The 15,907-nt window shown below is 40.6% G+C and overlaps 1 protein-coding gene and 1 long non-coding RNA gene across 3 annotated transcripts in view; one reads left to right on the top strand and one right to left on the bottom strand.

Moving 5' to 3' along the window:
- The window catches only part of LOC143764484 (uncharacterized), a 62,497-nt gene that overhangs the window by 22,520 nt on the left and 24,070 nt on the right, over positions 1-15,907 (top strand). Inside the window, exon 3 of the long non-coding RNA XR_013213210.1 lies at positions 3,416-3,553. This is a non-coding gene — a long non-coding RNA (uncharacterized LOC143764484). The remainder of the gene's footprint in view (positions 1-3,415; positions 3,554-15,907) is intronic.
- MORN1 (MORN repeat containing 1) overlaps positions 3,422-15,907 on the bottom strand; it is a 401,375-nt gene continuing 388,889 nt past the window's right edge. Inside the window, exons 15-16 of one of the 2 annotated variants that reach the window (XR_013213208.1) lie at positions 5,744-5,892; positions 3,422-3,557 (exon numbers count right to left, since the gene is read on the bottom strand). The gene's annotated coding sequence lies outside the window, so the exon portion shown is untranslated. Of the gene's footprint in view, positions 3,558-5,743; positions 5,893-9,815; positions 10,052-15,907 lie in introns of those variants that run through there. The other variant, XR_013213209.1, reaches the window with a different exon arrangement.

Genomic DNA, 15,907 nt, shown 5'->3' with positions numbered 1-15,907 from the left:
TAGAGTGTGGAAAACCATGAAGTGAGTGGAGTGGGTCATGATGTGAGTGTTGACTGTGATAGAGAAGAGTACAGGTGATGGCACAAGTTGCCTGTTCCATCGTAACGTTACGAGTTACTCACTTCAATATTGGAAGACTTTGTAACTAAACCAATAGCTGTTTTTAAGAAGTTTCTGTTTATGTGTTTTGTTGAGGAGTCAGTTTCCCCTTGAGACTTTGGTGTGCTAGGAATTTGGCTTCATCTCTTGCATCTTTAAGTACATATATTTTGATTTGTTTAAACTTCTGCCGATAATTATAGCTGGTGCACAAGACCCTGATTTATCGCCACATCGGTAATCGGTAGTCACTGGATTGGAGCCCTGAGAAGCACCTCTTTTTTTTTTTTGCGGTGTGACGTGTTGTTCACTTTGCGCCAGGCTGGTTAATCAATAGATGAGTCATCAGGTAAGAGGCAGTTTTCTAGGCTCCTATCCATTGACCACAGATCACCGACATTGCCAGTGCACTATGTTGTGTGAATCGATTTGCAACCAACAATGCAGATAATCTATGTAATTACCTTTTTAAACAATAGTGTTAAATGAAAGAAATCTAATGAGTGCTGCATTGTCATAAAAGAAAGGGTTAAGTGAGCTCATCATCTACAATCCGGAATGTAATTGACATGGAAGGGCAGCATATTTCAATTGGCTCTCAGCAAGGATGAAAAGTTGCAATGGAATTTGCCTTGTCAGAACTGATTAACATGTGTGTCCTAGAAAGCACATATGATTATGTCTACACCCAAACATATTCAGTTCAGAGTAGACCTCCACCAGGCGGATTTCATAATCTTGTTCCTATTTCTCAGCCGGTGGAGAATGAACTGATGCTGCATTTTCTAGTCGCCAAAACCTTATACATGTTCCAAAATGAATGGACTATTACAGCAGGACTCAGGGATATGTTTGTTTAAAACCAGACATTTTCTTTGTAGGTTTCACATTGGCTCATTCTTAATTAAAATGCTGTTAAATTCTGCCTAATTAGGGCTGCCTACTAGCACAGAGCCAGATGTTTGGCGTCTCGTATAAGCCAGTCCGCGTAAAGGATTAATTTATAACAGAAAATCAGTCAATAAAATAAGGGGGAATGAGTTTTTAAATAGCCTTTTATATCACTTTCCTTTACCAAATAAGTTGCAAGCAAGTTCACGGCCAGGAGCCCAAAGGATTTGTTCCAAGTGAGGCCTAGTGAACCATTAATAAAGCACGAGGGGGAAGTCAGCCATAGAAATTTGCCCATTAGATGGTTAGCCAAGTAGAAGGCTTGGTATTCAGCTTTGGATCCTTTTGTGGGTGTGAAGATGCAATTACATGGATGAGGATTAGGGAACAGCTATGATAAGTAAAACATAATGAGATACTTCAAAATGCAACCTTAAAAATAGACAAGTAAAGAATCTCGAAGAAAGGCGGCCTTTTTAAATATGAATGTTAGGCCCATAAACCAAATTTCTTTTCAAGTTAAATCCCTTTTAGGAAGAAGGACCTAAAAGAAAATATAAAATGTGTGGAAAATATACAAAAGGGCTATGGTAAATACAAATCTCTTGTGTTCTCTCCTAAAGGGCAGAAAATAAAACAATATTTCTTTTTAATGTGGCTTATATCTGTTAGACCAAACAGGATTGTAGACAACAACTAAATGATGCTCCAAAATATGTTAAAATTGTGACCGTATAATTACATTTTTAAATTAGAATTTTAAAGGGTTGTCCATTTTTGTTTCTCCTTTCTGTATGCCCTATTAATGCAAAATGGGGGCTGGTAAGGAAATCTGGGAAGTATCAAAAGATGCAGAGGTATGCATTCACAGTTCTGGATATGTGGCCTATGACCCTTAACCGGTGCCCCACTCAAGGATGACATAGTGATTGCCATGGATATTGCTGGAAAAGAATAAGATGAAATGAAGAGCAAGAAGAAGAGAAATGAAAAGAGAAGAACAAGAGGAAGACAGGAGGAATAGGAGAAAGAAAAGATCAACGGAGGATGGGAACAAGATATTGAGCAGAAGGACAGGAAGAGAAAAGAAGCATGAGGAAGAGAAGGTGATGAGAGGAAGAGAAAACAAGTGGGAAGAGGAGAACTGGAAGAGGATACGAGGAATAGGAGAGAGGAAAAGTGGAACCAGAGACAGGAACATGATAAAGAGCAATAAAATAATAAAAAAGACCAAAAATGAAAGAAAGCAATACCACATTCCTCCACATGCTCACAACCACAGTGGGGGAGACTACCAGGAGGACATATTTAATGTAATAAGGACACTCCTTAAGCTTATACAATAAGACAGAGAGAAACGGAGTTTCATGTCCAAAAACGTTTATATAAATATTTTATTACGTTACAAAAATTACCAATAATTTACCAATATATGAACATACATAAAAATAAAAATAAGCATCAAGACAGTTAGAAGAGTAGGGGTAGCACAGACAGAAAACGGTGCAGAACTCGGTCTGATGCCAAATACCTAAAAAATCACTGCATCATGCAGAGTAAAACACAGGTCTAGAAACGGGGGGTGTATAGAACAATATGTACCAATATAAAGAGCCCTGTACACAGACTCGTATATCACATGTCACTTATCAAGCCATAGAACCCCACCCCGGACTCTTACCCATGTACTGGCACCACGACCGGACCACACCGTTGCCCCAACGCGCGTTTCGCGTCAGATCGCTTCCTCAGGGGGCGGTGCTGTTAGCTGACCAGCGCAACATTTTATAGAGTCCCCAATTATGAATATGTGTCCACCTGTATCGGCGCATAGCCGCATGTCGCCCAGCCAGGAGCTGCATTGCGAGCGGCATCCAAGATGGCGCCACGGCTCAGCGATGCAGTCGCGATGACCTCACTGAACCGCAAACGTCATCCGCCGGCGCCTCCCACAATGCCCCGGGACTTGGACGCCACTAGGCATGCGCACAGTGGATCCAATGACAGCCGCCCTCAGTAAGAAGATACGGACTAACTACCGCTGAAGAGAGGAGAGACCGCAGAAAACAGTGAAAGAAGAGACGAAAAAAGAAATAACCAAAATATATAATGGTGACCGGAGGAGGGGAAGGGAAGGGAAAAGGGGAAAACAAAAGAGGGGGATAATGAGTGCAGAATGAAAATCATGAAAGGAACTATAACATGCCATAACTAGGACTCCAAAAAAGGAGAATTGATAATACCAATTAGTATGAATGAAAAACTTATATAAATACCACATACATATAATGACCAGAAAGATCCACAAAAATGTAATAACATTAAAAGTGACAACTAAATGAAAAAACAACAATTTGATAAGTGAATAATGATGTGTAATAACATTTTATAATGAAGAAAATGTCCAACTTCTTGTTAATTCCAGACAATATGGTGAGCCGTGATGTGCCAAGGTGAAGAGGCTAGACAGACAACAAGTCAGATAACAATGTGATCAACGGATGAATCCTGGATCTCCAACGATAGAGGGACAACAGACGATAGCGCCTTAACCTAATAAAAGGTAACTATATATAAAAATCAAAAAAGACAACAATTAGAATTAATAATAAAACAGACAACAACACACACAATAATAAAAAACTCATAAAAACAATCTGGAGAAAGACTATAAGAAAGAACTGAAACTCAGACTTTCATTCAAGCCGGCAGGAGCTAGGGTATTCAGTACCGCAATCCAGCGGCACTCCCTTTGGGCCAGTTTTTGTTTGGCATCACCACCTCTTATGCCTACACTGATCCTCTCAATACCCCATGCCTTTAGGTCTTTTGGATTACATTTATGGTATTTCCGAAAATGTTTTGGAATTGGTTTCAAACTGTCTACATCCTCGACATCTTTTGCTGCCACAATGTCACGTACGTGCTCGCGAATGCGAACACGTCGTTCTCTCGATGTTAATCCGATGTAGACAAGTTTGCAAGTACACATTGCGTAATATACAACATGTGTTGTACTACATGTTATATATTGATTGATTCGGAATTGCCGACTGCCATTTGATGAAGAAAAAGTCAAAGATCTAATAAGATTCTTACAAGCGAGGCAGCCACCACATGGAAAGAAACCATTTTTTTGTCTCCCTGCCTGGAAGGGGTCCGATGTTTTGGCCACGTAGTGACTATGCACCAACATATCTTTAAAATTATTGCTCCTCCGAGCAGTCATTAAGGGCCGATCAGACAAAAATCTGCCAAGTATGGGGTCGGTGGTTAAAATAGGCCAATGTTTACTTAGGATACTCTGCATTTCATTCCACTTATGATTAAATTTAGATATAAATCGTGGTTGTTCATCCCAGGATTTCTCCTGTGTCTTCCGTCTCTCAACCAAAAGATCGCTCCTTCTTGTTTTTTTGGCCCGTAGATATCCCTTCTTTATGGTTCGACCACTATACCCTCGCTGTTTAAAACGCTCCCCAAGGTCCACAGCCTGCCTCTCAAAAAGTTGATCTGAAGCACAGATCCTTCGGGCCCGAAGGAACTGGCCAATGGGGATGGCTCTTATCGTGGAGGGTGGATGGGACGAGGTTGAATGCAACAATGCATTGACTGATGTCTCTTTCCTATACATATCTGTATATATATAGCCATTGGACTGTACTCTCAGTGTGATGTCTAAAAAAGAAATCTCACTCTCATGATATGCATAGGTGAGCCTGATGTTGGAGTCGTTGTCGTTCAATCCCACCATGAATCTCTGTAACTCCAGGACAGGGCCATGCCATATAAACAGAACATCATCTATATATCTGTACCAACCAAGAATCTGGAGGGCAGACTGTGCGCCATCATGAAACACCTCACGCTCCCAATAGCCAAGAAATAAATTAGCATACGATGGCGCACAGGCCGCCCCCATGGCAGTGCCCTGTCTCTGGAGAAAAAAACGATCTTTAAATACAAAAAAATTATGGGTTAGGATGAACTCCAACAACTCCAACACCAGCTCACGTAAATCTGGGTCCAGATTACTGGACTCAAGAAAGAATCTAGTGGCCCTCATCCCATCCACATGACGGATGCTGGTGTATAAGGACTCAACATCCGCCGTGACCAATAACATGTCTTTCTCCACGACAAGACCATCCACCCGTCTCAGGACGTCCGTAGTGTCCCTGACATAGGAGGGAAGTGTCTCAACCTGTGGTTTTAAATACTATTCAATAAATTTGCATGTTGCATCACAAAGCCCTCCCATGCCAGAGACAATCGGACGCCCTGGAGGAGAAATCAGATCTTTGTGGACCTTGGGGAGTAAGTAGAAGGTAGGTATCACAGGGTATTGAATTAGCAGGCCACCCAATGTTTTCTTACTGATGATACCCCTCTCAAATGCCATCTCTAGGATATACTGCAATTGAGTTTGAAATTTTGTGAGGAGATTCTGTTGTAACGGGGTATAAGTGTCCCTGTTTCTTAATTGCCGGAAGGCTTCTTTCTCGTACCTCTCCACCGGCCAGATGACAACATTACCCCCCTTGTCCGCTGGCTTGATAACAATATCATCCCACATCTTAATTTCCTGTATAGCTTTTCTCTGTGCGATTGTAAGATTATCTCTTTTTTTATAGTTTGTTATTTTATTGAAATCTTCCATCACTAATTTGGTGAAGATTTCCACCTGTGGGCAAAGGGACAAGGAGGGAAAAGTGGTACATCTGGCCGATATGGGGGGTGGAGAGGCACTTACCCCTGTATCAGAAGATTCTCGCTCCAATGCTTCCAAGTTTTTGAGGGCCTCCAATTCAATAGGGTCAATCACCTCAGCACTTCCTGAGGAACGTAGATGGAGTCTCTTAAGGATGATCTTCCGGGCATATAGATGTAAGTCCTTTAATGCTATAAAAAAATCAAAGTTATTTGAAGGAGAAAAAGAAAGGCCTAATTCCAACACTTGTTTCTGAGGTTCAGAGAGAACATGAGTGGATAGATTGATTACCTCAAGTACATTTGTTTTTGATTTTTTATCCATAGAGGGAGGTGTATTCATTTTCCGTTTATTTCTGAGGCGTCTGTCTCTCCAGTCATTTCTCTCTGAATCCCTTTTAGCCCATCCAGATCTTGTATTATCCACTCTCAGTGTCCTTTCCTCAGCCGAGGAGACAGAAGAGATAGACGTAGAACGTCCTCTTGAAAAATTCTTGTTGAATGGCCGTCTATTATGCCACTTATACATTCGCCCTTGCTGTCGATCCGCCAAATCGCGCTGATATTTTTTAGTTTTGTTCTGTACAACATCAGTTTCCCATTTTTTCAAAACTACATCTATCTCTTCCTTAAATTTAGTTGCTGCCTCACCAACGAGACATTTATTAATCTCCTCTTGTGTAATATTTAGTTCCACATCCAGCTCTTTAAGTTGTCTCTCATTATGTTTAGATAGTAGTTCCATAAATCGTTTTGAACACAAAGAGGCTGCCTCCTCCCACTGCTCAACAAATTCAGTATCATTGACCACAAAGGAGGGGAACACCTGGACACGTAGTCCTCTAGGGACGAGGCCACACCCAATATATCGCTCCAGGAAGGCCCTATTCCACCAAAGGCGGGTACGTTTATTGAGAAGATCTTTATATTTATTCGTGAGGCCGCTTGTATCTCCAGATTTAAAATCAACAGTGCTACCTCCACTCTCACTGAACACTTGATCAAGCTGATTTAACCACGCTTTTTCGCGTTCACGGAAATCCATTACTTCCAAACTGGTTACTGTGGGAACACAGGCAACAAGATAATAAAAAAGACCAAAAATGAAAGAAAGCAATACCACATTCCTCCACATGCTCACAACCACAGTGGGGGAGACTACCAGGAGGACATATTTAATGTAATAAGGACACTCCTTAAGCTTATACAATAAGACAGAGAGAAACGGAGTTTCATGTCCAAAAATGTTTATATAAATATTTTATTACGTTACAAAAATTACCAATAATTTACCAATATATGAACATACATAAAAATAAAAATAAGCATCAAGACAGTTAGAAGAGTAGGGGTAGCACAGACAGAAAACGGTGCAGAATGATAAAGAGCAGTAGGACATCAAGAGAAGAAGAGCATGAGGAAGAGACAAGAAATGGAAGGAAAAAACTAAAGAAAAGAAGAATCGGGGACACAAACAGGAAGAGAAGAGCATGAAGAGAAAAAGAACAAGAAGATAAATTGGAGAAGAGGAATAGGAGAAAGAAAGAAAAGAGGAACTAGAGTTGGAACAAGATGTCGAGTGGAAGGACAGGAAGAGAATAGCATTAAGAAAAAAGGAAAAGAAACACGAAGAAGAGAAAATGAACAATAGGAAGGGGAGAGGAATAAGAGGACGTGGAGATGATCAAATGAAATGGAAATGAGAATAATAGGAATATAAGATAATAGGAAGGAGGGAACAAGAAAAGGAGAAGGAAAAATAATCACATAAGAAGACATGCCATACTTAGTGACTGCTGTCACTTCTTCGGCATGCATTCTTTGCTTTGTCGCTTCTCATTGACATGCAATCCGTACGTCTGCTTTATAAGATCCAGATGTGGAATATGCATTTTGGATTGTTACAATTAAACCTTTTTCAGCATTACTATTTGGAGTGCTAAGTTCCTCTTATATTAGACTAGGGGTAGGTACTTTATTTAAGCACCCCGATTCTTGGTGAGCACTGTGCACAGATGTGTAAAGAGGAGTTCCATGTTATATTACCTTCTGATATGTCTTACTGTAACGTGAGACTTTCTTGACTCCCAAAAATGATGGGTCTGAGCTGTTCTGTAATGTGCCTGAACGTTTTGTTTTTTTGCTCATAACTTTTGCACAGTCTTTTTTAATGAACACACACAAATAAGAATTAATGAATAGAGCTAAGCTAATCAATCTGTTGAAAATCGGGTTTGAGTCGAATTTCCTGAAATTCGTGGTTTCCCTTTGAGATTCAATTTGCTATTGGAAAAAAATAAACTTGTCCGACACCATTTCCCTCACTGCTGAAGCATCAGAGAATAGAGCAGAGTCATTTCCCATCTCCAGAGTCACTGAGTAAGTCTCTCATTACTGTTGAGTGTAGGCTCTTATGGTCAATAGGGTCCTCTCTCTCTCCCATGTAGAGTGTAAGCTCTTATAGTCAGTAGTGTCCTCTCTCGTAGAGTGTAAGCTCTTATGGCCCAAGAGGGCCTCTCTCTCTCCTGTAGAGTGCAATCTTTTATGGTTAGTAGGGTCCTCACTCGCAGAGTGTAAGCTCTTATTGTTCATGGGAGCCTCTTTCCTGTAGAGTGTAAGCTTCTATTGTCAGTAGGGTCCTCTCTTATAGAGTGTAAGCTCTTATTGTTCACGGGCCTCTCTCTATCCTGTATATTGTAAGCTTTTATGGTCAGTAGGGTTCTCTCTCGTAGAGTGTAAGCTTTTATGGTTCACGGGGCCTCTCTCTATCCTGTATATTGTAAGCTTTTATGGTCAGTGGTGTCATCTCTCTTCTGTAGATTGTAATCTTTTATGGTTAGTAGAGTCCTCTTTCATAGAGTGTAAGCACTTATTGTTAGCGGGGTATTCTCTCTCAGGTAGAGTGTAAGCTCTTATGGTCAGCAGGGTCCTCTTTCTCCTGTAGAGTGTAAGCTGTTATGGTCAACAGAGTCCTCTCTCTCCTGTAGAGTGAAAGCTCTTGTAGTCAGTAGGGTCCTCTCTCGTAGAGTGCAAGCTCTTATGGTCAGCTGGGTTCTTTCTCCTTTAGAGTAAGCTTTTACGGTCAGTGACGTCCTCTCTCTCCCTCACCCCCTAGTGCATTTTCTGAGCAATTACAAGCTTACCAGTAGTGAGATTCGTGCACATTTTCCCACCACAAGTCAAATTTTGGGGAAAACTTGTAGAAGCCGTCAAATTTGAAAATTTCAAATGTATTTAATTTATTAAAGACTATTGGATAATTGAAAAAAATAACTATCTACTGGGTAATATTGGTAAGAAAAGATTCACTCTTTGACATACAATTGACATTCTGCTTTAATATTTCTAGGTACTGATCTCTACGAGATTGAACCGGAATGTTAGTCTTAAATGTCTCATTGCATTTAGCACTGGGGTCTTGCTAGCGTTTTCCAGTAACCTTTGCTCACTTATAAGTATATGGTCCGTAAATCACATACTGATAGTCATATCTGTCCAGGGGAAAGAGATCAATGAGCAATCTCTCAGTAAAGACCTAACAGAGAATCCCCGCTGTTTCAAACATATATATATATATATATATATATTTATACTCCAACAGATATGCTGCAAATACACTTTGTGCAATCACAGAAAGAACGCTGAGCTGAAAATGTCTTAAAGAAAAAAAACACAGGAAAAATCCACACCCTGCAAAGCCATTAATTTCCATGGCAACCCGTTGTAGGTGCATATATTGCCAATCATTCTGAATTAGTTACAATAACCAACATAGTGTAGGAAGCGAGATCTAAATTCTCTGTAACAAGGAACGCGAAAATTGCCAAATTGCAGACTGAATGGAAAAAGTCTGCTTTCACGATGTTTTGGAAAACAATTTTTATAACATAAGTAAATTGACATTTTCCTCAACGTAGCACTATGCCCACATTACCTCATGTTCCTTGAGATGCAAACTCATTTTATGGGACTAAAATCATTTCAGATGTCAGATAACGTCTGCTTCTTGGCCCTTCTTGAGATCTTTAAAAAGTTACAGCCAGTTTTAATTTATATACAAGTGGATTATTGCATGTCACTGGTGATATGTTGAATAAAACATGTGCAGCTGGATCTTGAGGATTCTTCTCTTTCGTAGACTTCACACAGTTTGTATACACTCCAGTACTTCATTATGTGAGGGCCTGAAGAAGGCTCCACGACTATCTTCACCATAGGTGTTCAATGAGTGTTTGGTGAGGAAGTGTCCACTACGGCACAGCGCCGTGCACATAGTTGTGGTCTCGCTTGTTCCATTTTTTTTTTGGATCCCCGCAGATCAAATATTTCTGGTTTCTCCTAAGAAGGCTGTCTTAAAACAATAAAATTATAATTAGTCCATCTAAAATTAATCTTGAGGATTTGATGGTCACATTCCACGAATAAACCGATGGCGTGTTTTTTAGGGCTCATTCATACGTCCAATTTTTCCATGTATGAGAAAAATGGACCCAGAGTATGGTCTTAACATCTTCAGCTTTTCTCACACGTGGTGAGAAAAAAAAAGTCTCTCCACTTCTGACAGTCCATAAAAATTGGTGTCATTCGAGTGAGGTCCAATTTTTGCACAGAACCACAGACTTTCATTGCCGATTTTGGTCCAACCCTCGGTTCACAATAGGATGTCTGTGATATTTTCCACACATCTCTGTCCAAGGAAAAAATTGGACATGTGAATGGCCTTATAGAATATCATAGGTACGAGTGCTATCCGTGAAAACCACAGATCAAAGTCGTACAAGAAAATTGGACTTGTGGATGAACCCTTAATCAATTAAATGAATGCTATTTAAGCATCATGCATGTTACCATAAATTAAAGAGGACCTGCCATCAGATCAAGTCTCCGGATTTTGCCCTTATATATGGAGTATTCCATTATTTTCTCTTTTAATTCGCCTTATTATACCAGAGATATGAGCTTTATATTTATTGTTTTTTTTGTCTTTTAACAAGGAGGTGTGTCTCATAGCGTGATTATGCAAAGCAGCTTTAAGACACTCCCCAGAGGAACCTGTAACATTTTGTAGGGCGGAAATCTTGTTGATTGAAAATCTTACATTTATCTTAAATTCGGAGCAATCTTTTTATTTGAGCTTCAAACCTTTCAATACAGCCCAACTTAGTCCACTGAGAGTCAACTTGCATCTAAACTTTTGGCTTTTGCCTGTGTTGCATTGTCACTAGGGTCTCGGAGAGCTTAGCCTCTTCCTCAGCGGGGCTCACCTAGACGTTTCTTGCTGGGTGGCAGTAGTTGCTTTGAATAGAAGATCTGTCCGGGGTTATTATGACTGCTTGGCCACCACTTTTCATAAAATTCTCTGTTAAATACCAGAAGCTTCAGGCATACAATGAATTCAAGTACATATCTGGCTACTCCTATGTGAGTCCCACCAGCCTACTTGCTTGACATAGTTAGAAAAATAAGACAAATTCTGGGCCAAAGGGGCAGCCAACCTCATGCCACCCACAGATCACTCTCTCACAATCTCTCAGGGCTGAAGTTTTACAAAGTCTACATTGTCTAAGATATGGCAAAACTTTACTAGTCTTGAAGACCTTCACGCTTGGTCAGCTCGCCGCCTTTCCTCTGTGACAACATTCCACCCTTGCAGCCGCGAACCGTACTACTCTGGCACTTGAGTCTCTGTCTCTAGCCTTGACATGGCATCTACTTTAGGAACACCATCCACAGTCCCCACTTGGGTTCATCGTCACCTGCTCCGGGTAGACTTATGCTTTCACAACACTGTTGTACCTTCCGACAGACTAGCTTCATACTTTCAGTCCCAGTGCAGGTTCCTTAGGCCCCCATGCTGTCTTATTGCACATACCATCTGGCACCAAACATAGCCTTTTCATAGTCTCTCCTCTACCCTCTCCTCCTAACGACTCCTGCTGGTGTTGGCATATCCTCCTGCTAGTTGGCAAGCAGGAGACTATTATTCCCGAAGCCTTTCTGCTCTTACCGGATATGGTGGTGCCGACACAACAGCTGGGCATCAACCAACTACACTATGAGCTAACGAGTGTAAAAACACTCGGAGGAACCACATCACACAGCATCCAATATGGGGCAATAAGAGGATATCAACATAAACTTGATATGCCAACAGTTTTGTATTTGTTGAAATGTAAAGATTTTACCTCTTCCAAGGGACCATCCATATTAATTTTTTTGCAAATTTTATAATTCCTTTTGGCTCTTTTCAGCCCACTCTAGCAAGTCAACAAATGTGTGCAAAAAAAAAAGTATGTGCTAACCTAAAGCTACATACCAGCTTGGTGAACCCAATATGGTATATCTCCAAGGCACCGCCAGTAAAACATGTCAAGTATGGTGTATTGGCTGGAGGTGCGGACATCGCCTGCTCTGACTTTCACAAGATACCAGGGACCTCATAAGTCTATTAAATGGCCTGTTTGGAAATTGTTCTCAGCTATGTCAGACATAGCACATATTAACACCATGCTGTTGCTTTCACTTATAAATACTGTGAAAAATGCTCCTATAAACCACGAAACAAATGGGTTCTGTGCGCGATGATGAACATGCATTGTGAAATATTCCCCATGCTATATTCACTGCACGGTAGTTATGGTCTAGTAAAGAAAAGCATTTTAGCTGAAGTGTGCGGGGGGCTGGGGGGTTGAAGGAGTTATTATGGCCACCTTACTCAATGCAGCCCGTTAAATTCATTAGGAAAAAGTTACACTTCGCTTCCAGCGTGGCTGAAGGCAAAAATCCCAAGGCACATATGTCCACCTATAAATCCCGAGCTTGGAAGGACTGCCAGAGGTGGAAATAACTCTGGAAGATTTTATTAACCTTGAAGAGTGAATAGAATTGAGATCATAACTTTTCGGTTGCGCGTTGGTCATCCTGCCATGGAGGACTTAGTGGCTGCTTGTACCTGTAACGTTGCCTTTCTTCAACGATTCCAAATTTGCTCCGCGGCCCGGATTGTTGTTTATATCTCAATAGAGAAAAAATGTATCCAGAATTAAAGAGAAAGAATAGATGCTAAATAAAAAATACCACCCATTTCAGTAGATCCAACGCTAAATATACCCCATGAGCTTTTCGCCTGATGTATAAGAGGCGCTGAGACAATTCGTCGCACATTTGTGTGTAGAATCCCAACGTCAAATATTGAAGAAAGATAAGTGATAAATGTATGATCCCTACTGAACCCAAGAAAGGGGGTCCCACGTCCCCATGGGAATGGAGAGGGAGTGTGACCAATGTTCTTTTCAATGACCCCCATGGATGTACACTACCGAGAAGTGACTAGAGCGATGGCCGCACATGCGAACCACAGCTTTATTGACTCTGAGACCCCTTTCTTATGATCAGCGCTGGTCACAATGGTTGAACCACCAGCAAATGTTCATTAGGTGATAAATTGTAGTGGGAGAACCACTTTAAAGGGAATCTGGGGGCAGGTTTTTTTTTGCATGATGTAGGGACAGAGACACTGATTCCAGCGATGCTTCACTTACGAGACTGTGTTTCTGTTTCAATAAATCCAGTGTTTTATCAGCAGGAGATTAGCACAGTGTGACGCACCTCCTAGTCCATTTTGCCGCCAACACTGATTGGCCGCTTTCTGTGTACACAGCGAATCAGTGTTGTGGGTGGGGTTATACACAGCTCAGCATTCCGAGCTCTGCTAGATCTGCAGCAGAAAAAAATATGATTTTATCACACCAAATAAACTAAATAACACATCGCTGAAATCAGGGTCTCTGCCCCTACATCACACTGCTGTCACATTACACAGCAAAAACCTGCAGATAGATTGCCTTTAGTACTCATACTGTAGATGGATTATTTGCATAGCATGTATATTCAAGTTAACTTATATTTACAGGGCTCTTGGTCAAAATAATTTAAAATTACTTCTGATATGAATTATGTTTTATTATCAGCTTCTTTTCTTAAAGGGGACATGTCAACCGAAATTACCTACTGTATAAATCAGATTTTTATATTGATTTTATTTTTTTAATTACTAGGTATATATTTTTTCCTATCACAATCTTTATATATTTTTTAAATGGAAATCTTAGTTTTCACACCGGCCCTTTTGAGCTTGTCTAGACTCATTATACCTGTCTTTTTAGGAAATTCACACGTACATTAGCAGCTATAGACTGTCTCCTGTCCTATCTTTTGTATTAAAGCCTCTAATGAGCATGTGCAAATGTCATTATGAAGGGAGGGAGAGCAGGATCAGCTGTGAAATTGCCTATTGTGATTGGTGGATACTGTGTTATCAGCAAGAGGTGTTACTTTTTTGAGGTTTTTTTTGTTGTTTTTTTAAATGCAACCGTGTAATTAGTCGCTATTGTCTGGGTATGAACAGCAGCAGGATTTTTTGCACTTTATTCAGTGAATGTGAGTCAATGGACAAAAAAGTGTCCATAGAATGAATCAGGAAGAACTTTCTACATAGACTTTCTATAGGAAAATAGTATTTTTCTTCTAGAAAGCTTTTTTTCTAGACCTCCCGACAATATGATTGTGCTGTCTAAACGGTCATTAAATCCACTGCCCTGTTATAATGATGAAATGACCTCTGCTCATTATGTCTCAGTCAACACAATGCTTCACTCTATTGTAAAAACTGAAATATTTTTGGATTTTTTTTTATGACTAATCACAGAAAAATAATAAAGACCAGAGCAAAAATATTAAAAATATTCTTACAGTACAACCCATGTGAAATAATGATATTTTCTGAATATACAGGCAAAGAGCAAGATTTACATAGACGCTTTTGGCTTTAGTATCTTTTACCATCACCTTTTGGATTTTTCTTTGGGAGGTGCAAGTAAGAAGATGAATATATTTTCAGACATTTTGAGTTTTTCTTGGAACAATTTTAAGCAAAGCAGAAACTGATTGGAAATTCTCCAAACCAAAAACTCTTCAAAAACTTTGAGTTTCTGCTCAGAAAACTCAGCAAAAAGATTCCATATACAGTGGGGCAAATAGTATTTGATCCCTTGCTGATTTTGATAGTTTGCCCACTGAAAAATACATGAACAGTCTATAATTTTAAAGGTAGGTTAATTTTAACTTTCAGAGATAGAATATCCAAAATAAAATCCAGAAAATCACATTGTATAAATTTATTTGCATTTTGCAGTGAGAAATAACTATTTGCTCCCTCTGGCAAACAAGACTTAATACTTGGTGGCACAACCCTTGTTGGCAAGCACAGCAGTCAGACGTTTTTTGTAGTTGATGATGAGGTTTGCACACATGTCAGGAGGAATTTTGGTCCACTCCTCTTTGCAGATCATCTCTAAATCACTAAGATTTTGAGGCTGTCGCTTGGCAACTCGGAGCTTCATCTCCCTCCATAAGTTTTCTATTGGATTAAGGCCTGGAGACTGGCTAGGCCACATGACCTTAATGTGCTTCTTTTTGAGCCGCACCTTTGTTGCCTTTGCTGTATGTGTTGGGTCATTGTCTTGCTAGAAAACCCAGCCACGACCCATTTTTAATGTCCTGGCGGAGGGATGGAGGTTGTCACTCAGGATTTTACGGTACATCGCTCTATCAATTTTCCCATTGATGCGGTAAACTAGTCCTGTGCCCTTAGCAGATAAACACGCCCAAAACATAATGTTTCCACCTCCATGTTTGACAGTGGGGATGGTGTTCTTTGGGTCATAGGCAGCATTTCTCTTACTCCAAACACGGCGAGTTGAGTTAATGCCAAAGACCTCCATATTTGTCTCATCTGACCACAGCACCTTCTCCCAATCACTCACAGAATCATCCAATCATCCAGGTGTTCATCGGCAAACTTCAGATGAGCCTACACATGTGCCTTCTTGAGCAGGGGGACCTTACGGGCACTGAAGGATATTAAACCTTTACAGCGTAATGTGTTACCAATGGTTTTCTTGGTGACTGTGGTGCCAGCTGTCTTGAGATCACTAACAAGTTTCCCCCGTGTACTTTTAGGGTATGTGTCCACCTTCAGGATGGCCGGCGGTTTGGACGGAGGGGCAAACCCGCTCCGCCCTAAGCCCCGCCCCCTTCTGTGACGCGATGATGCCGGATGTGTTCATTGCACACATCCGGGATCATCGCACCCCATGCATACGGCCCTGTGATTTACCTTGCAGCGGCGCAGCATCGCCGCAAGGTA

This window comes from Ranitomeya variabilis, chromosome 4 (assembly GCF_051348905.1).
Source record: "Ranitomeya variabilis isolate aRanVar5 chromosome 4, aRanVar5.hap1, whole genome shotgun sequence".
Taxonomy (NCBI): domain Eukaryota; kingdom Metazoa; phylum Chordata; class Amphibia; order Anura; family Dendrobatidae; genus Ranitomeya; species Ranitomeya variabilis.
Note: the sequence above shows the minus strand (reverse complement) of the source record. Positions and strands in the feature narration are given on the sequence as shown.